Source organism: Cynocephalus volans, chromosome 4 (assembly GCF_027409185.1).
Source record: "Cynocephalus volans isolate mCynVol1 chromosome 4, mCynVol1.pri, whole genome shotgun sequence".
Lineage (NCBI taxonomy): Eukaryota > Metazoa > Chordata > Mammalia > Dermoptera > Cynocephalidae > Cynocephalus > Cynocephalus volans.
The window spans coordinates 37,429,399-37,435,205 of record NC_084463.1 but is presented as its reverse complement, the minus strand read 5'-3'; the positions used below and the strand labels follow the sequence as shown (position 1 = coordinate 37,435,205).

The 5,807-nt window shown below is 53.5% G+C and overlaps 1 pseudogene; it reads left to right on the top strand.

Annotated features, from left to right (window-relative positions):
• Positions 1–248: 248 nt before the first annotated feature.
• On the top strand, positions 249–1,565 carry LOC134376012 (myeloblastin-like; annotated as a pseudogene).
• Positions 1,566–5,807: the final 4,242 nt, after the last annotated feature.

Below are 5,807 nucleotides of genomic sequence, written 5' to 3'. Positions count from 1 at the left end.
CCCTTCAGGACTGGAAGCCGGCCCCAGGGACGATAGTCGTGCTAACCACCAGGTCCAGGTGCCCCCACCCCAGGCGCGGAGCCCTGCTTCCCACCAGCCCACCGGGGCTGGGTGCCACGGGATCCCATGATGCACATGGGGAGACTAGGCCCGGAGCAGTCAGGGACTGCGTTGAGGTGGCCCAGCGGCTCTGCTGTCCCCCCAGACTGTGGGCTCTTAACACCCCGTGTCCCGCAGGTGGAGCCCGGGCCACCGACATCGTGGACGGGCAGGAAGCGCAGCCCCACTCGCGGCCGTGCATGGCGTCTCTGCAGCTGCCGTAGACCCCGGGCAGCCACTTTTGCGGGGGACACCTTGATTCACCCGCGGTTCGTGCTGACCGCCGCCCACTGCCTGCAGGAAATGTGAGCGGGGCCCAAGGGGGAGGCCCAGCCCTGCCCCGGGGAGGACGGCGGGCTGGGGGGCCCTCCCCACGGTCCCACCTGCCCAGGGAGGGTCAGGCTCAAGCCCGGTTGATGGATCCCAAGCCCAGGATACCGCTAAAATGAACACCCCGATCCCTCAGCCCCCACAACCAGGTGAGCATAGTGCTGGGGGCCCACGACCTGCTGACCCCCGAGCCCACCCAGCAGAGGTTCAGCATCACTCACCTGTTTGGGAACAATTATGACCCGGAGCAGAGCCTCAATGACATCCTCCTTGTACAGGTTGGGGGGGACCTGGGGAGCTCAGAGGGGTGGGACCAGCAGGGCTCATGGGTCCCTCATTCCTTCAGCAAACACCTATTGAACACCTACTGTGTACTAGGCCATGAGATTTTGTCCGCGTTCTTCACTACTGGACCCTTGGGGCTTAGAACAGGACTTACACAGTTGGTACCCAAGAAGTGCTTTGTGAATGAATGAATGAATGAAAGAATGTGATCATGAGTGACAAATGCCACAAAGGGGAGGCCCCTGGGGTCCAGACAGAGCTCACGGCACGTGCAGAGGCCCCAGAGAGGCCCTTTGAGGTGCTGCTGTGGTGGGAGGGGTCAGGAGGTGGGTGGGCCCGAAGTAGGGGTGGCCTCAGGGTCCTGGGGACAGGGTCTCACCCCTGCCCATGCCCCGTTCCAGCTGGGCTGCCCAGCCACCCTCCGCGCTGAGGTCGCAGTGGCCCAGCTGCCGCAGCGGAATCAGCAGCTGCCCCACGGCACCCAGTGCCTGGCCATGGGCTGGGGGCGCCTGGGCACCCACGCAGCAGTGTCCCGGGTCCTGCAGGAGCTCAATGTCACCGTGGTCACCTTCCTGTGCCGGCCGCAGAACGTGTGCACGCGGGTGCCCTGTCGCAGCGCTGTCATCTGCTTCGTACGGGCGGCGGCGGCGGCGGCGGCGGCTGCCGCTGCTGCTTGGGGCGGGGACCTCCCTCTGCTCCATCAGGGCGGCAGCTGGAGTCCCAGACAGACCTGCCCTCTCCGGGCCTTCCCGCTGTGCGCACCTGCATCAGCGACTGCGCGGCCCCATCCCGGCCCCTCCGCCAGAAGCGACATTTCCCGGAAAGACACCTTGATCACAATAATACATTGAACATTTAAGTGAAGAAAACAGAACTGAGGTTACCGGAGGAGGGAAGGGAGGAATTGGTAAAGGGCCACGAAATAGATTCCATTGTATAATGGAGAGTATACTAATTACCCTGATTGAATCACCACATATTGCACACAATATTGATATTCAAAGCTGTCCCCCACAGATATGGACAATCAATTGTGCCCTAATAATAAATATATATTTTTTAAAAAAATCCAAAATCATGATGTTGACAGGTATGAGCTCCCCCTGAGGGCTCTAGGAGAAAACCCTTCCTTGTCTCTTCCAACTTCCGGGGGCTCCAGGGCTTGCTTGGCCTGGGGCTGTGCTCCAGTCTCTGCCTCTGTCACCATGTGGCCTTCTCTTTGTGTCTGCGTCTTCTCCTTTTCCATCTCTTCCAGGGCCACTTGCCATTGGATGTAAGGCCTGCGCAAATAATTAGGATGGTCCAACCTCAAGATCCTTAACTTATTTGCATCTGCAAAGACTTTTTCCAAACAAGGTCATATTCAGAGGTTCTGAGGATTGGAACATGGACATATCTTTTTGGGTGCCATTGATCAATCCACTACAGGTGTTGATTAAGCAATAATTGCTAAGTTTAAATTAAATAGTAAAATTGAGTTAAGAAGATCATTTTTAAAAATTATACTCCCAATAGTTATGTTGAAGGTAGGTTCCGGGGGGCCTGATGTTGGCCTCAACCCACCCAGTTCTTTTACCAGGTTCTTGAGTCCACCACAGGAATGAATTCAAGGGCAGAGTCACAGTGGAAAGTGAAAACAGGTTTAATATAACAGATAAGGGCCGGCCCGTGGCTCACTTGGGAGAGTGTGGTGCTGAGAACACCAAGGCCCCGGGTTCGGATCCCATATATGGATGGCCGGCTCGCTCACTGGCTGAGCGTGGTGCTCACAGGTTTAATATAACAGATAAGAAATGCAGATGCCACAGAGACATTGCGGCATGCTCCAGAGACTGAGCAGGGCCCACACCAAGTCTAAAACAAAAGTTCAGGGCAGACATCAAGTCTAAACAACTAAACTAAACAACAACAAAAATGTGCTTAAAGGTCAGCACAGAGTGCAAGCTGGCTCAAGAGAGTGAGCAGCAGCTTGCTGAAAGTAAGTTAGATACAAAGTAACATATTGCACACCTCAGCCAGCCAAGTGCCGACTGCCTGCAGGAAAGTGAGCAATGGCCCTGGCAAAAGCCAGTCCCTTGTGGTCACATTTTCTGTGTGTTGGTGCTGAAAACAGGTCTAACTGGCAACAGTAACTTTCCCCCCAGGGGAGAAGTCAGAGGAGGGGGCCTGAGACCACAGAGAGTGGCAGGAAACCCAGAGACATGTCCTGAAACCCAAGCCCAGGTAACTGAGCAACTCCTGTATCAGTCTCAGCCATATGGGTAAGCAAAGAGAAATAAAAAAGTGGTTCTCATAGAAGTAGAGTAATGTTTACCAGAGGCTGGGAGGGGAGGGAGGTGGGGAGGAGGAGGTGTAGACTAATGGGTACAAAACTGCTATCTACCCAAAGTGACTCATTCTGCAGCCTCCTATACATGTATGGAAACAGCACACTGAACCCCACAAAAACAAGTACAAATAAAATGGAATTTTTAAATAAAGCCATGACAGGATGCTCAGCACTGTCAGGCAAACTGAAACCACAATCAAATCCCACCGCACACCTATTAGAATGTCTAAATAAAAATGAATGAAAATCTCAAGGGCTGGCAGGGATGTGGAGCGACAGAAACTCTAAGACATCACTGGTGGGAAAGAGACATGGCACAGCCACGCTGCAAAGAACTTTAAGTTTTTTATATAAAGGTCAGCTCAGGCTCACTGTAGGTCTCAGCCATCACACCCCTGCACTTTACCATAAAAAAAATAAAACAGCTTGTGCAGGTGCACCAGGATGAGGGGGCGATGCTTGGGGTCCACTCTGACCCCCTGTCCACAGGGCCAGGGAGGAGACGCTGAGCCGTGGCACCAACCCCAATCCCCAGTGTAAAATGAGATGAATAACCCCAATTTCCCAACAAAGCTATGTGACTTCAGACTTTGCACATATGCAAAAAGTTAAGTAAATCCCAAGCTGCAAAAAACCCCAAAAGAAATGAAAAAGAAAAGTTTATGTCCACACAGACACCTGTACACAAATGCTTATAGAGTCCTCAGTCATAATAGGCAAACCTAGAAGCAACCTAAATATGTTTTAAGAAATGAATGGATCAAATACTGTGATACATCATGTAATGAAATACAACTCAAAGAAAAATAGTCCTGATAAATACACACAAAAGCACACACATGCATGCTCGCACACACACGCACACTCACGTATGGATCTCCCAGTGTTAGTAGAAATGTTTAAATGTACAGTTCAGCATTAAATACAGGCAGGATGCTGTGCAGCAGATCTCTAGAACCTACTCCTCTTCCATAATCAAAATGTCATACCTTTTCCACAGCAGCTCCCCCTTCACCCCTCCCCTACCCCTAAAGACCACCATGCCACTCTGCTTTGATGAGTGTGACTAGTTTAGGCCCATGTCAGTGGAATCCTACAGTATTTGTCATTTTGTGACTGCCTGATATCACTTAGCATGATGTCCCCAAGGTTGATCCATGTTGTTGCAAAAGACAGGTTTTCCTTCTTTTTGAAGGTGGAACCATGTTCCATGGTACAGATAAAACCCATTTCTTTAACGATTTATCTCTCAGTTAAAATGTAGGTGGTTGTTGTGTGGTTGAGTGGGAGCTATGGGGGGATCGTGTCTGTCAGAAGATCCATTTGGATGGGGCGGCAGATGGTGCCTCCTGAGCAGGGGCAGGACCCAGTGGACATGTGGCAGAAGAGCTCTCCAGGCCACTGTGACCCCTTGTCCGAGTGAGGTTACAGGTTACAAGAATGAGAGCAGGAGGAGGCAGGAGGGGATGGCCTTGGGGCCACAGGAAGACTTCTGAGGGGATGGAAGTGTTGTAGGAATAAGTGACCCCATTTCCTTCCAGTTTCATTGTCGGGGCCACAGCAGATTTTATAGATGGAGATGACAGATGGAAGAGCCCAGCTGACACAGGAGAGACAGACGCTGATGTCTGAGAGCTGAATCCACCTGCCTCCCTCCTGGGCTCACCCCAGCCCCGTGCCCAGTCAGCAGAGAATATGGTCAGTGGGTTCTGCTCAGCTGGCCACCATGGGAATTGGTGCTGGGGGTGTGACTGTGAGGACTCATTGCCTCCATCTGTAGGGGGGACTAGTCACAGCACCCCTGAGAACTGCTGGGAGAAAAGTGGTGATTACTGACCTGCCAGGCAGGGCAGGTACGTCACACATGACCTGAGCCCCACCTACTGGGGGGCCAGCCCTCCACTGTCCCCCTTCTGCACCCTACAGCCTGCCCCAGGTGGGCACAAAGATGGGACAGCACCCGTGGCCTCTGTGAGGAGAGCCATGCACCCTCGGGGTGACAGTGATGAAGAACTGCCTGCAAACTTGAGAAGAGCACCAAGGCCTGGCACAGAAGTGGGCACAAATGTGTTCATGCACGCACATGTGCACGCTCACACGCACAAACATACACGCACCCACACGGGTGGACAGTTCAGGAGGTGGAGGATGTGGCCTTGGGCTCTGCTGACCCGGGGAGGGGGCCAGTGTGATGGGGTGATGGAACCCCATGATGTCACTGTTGCCAAGCACCGCTGCCTCTGAGTTCCGTGGCAGTAGGAGGCTCATTCTGGAGTCTGTGAGCTGTTGGTGCAGGTCCCTTTTGTAGGCTACAGGTACATCTCTGCACAGGTGACCAGATTCAGGTGAGTGTGACCTGCTCTCTTCCCTTCCTGCTGATTTCCACACAGGTGCTACCAGGTGGGTGGCCCGGGCCTCGCTGGGTGGCTGCCGAGGGTTATGCCCACTGGGCCTCACCAAGTGCCTGTTCTGTGCTAACCGCATATACAGTTGTCCCATTCATCCTCACACACACTCCGTGGGGTTAAGGGTAATGTGTCCATTTGGCAGGTGAGAAGCCTGGGGTCAGACAGGAGGTAACTGGGCCTGGGACCCAGAGGTGACCGTTGGCTGTGCCCTCCGCCCTGCCTTGTGTCATGTTAGACACAACTTCTGGCCTCTGCAGCCTCCCTCCCTAGATTCAGATTCTTCCTGAGATTCCAAACCATGATAGGGCAGAGCCTGCCCCTGGAAGAGCCAATGAAGTGGGGTCTCGTGGGCTGCG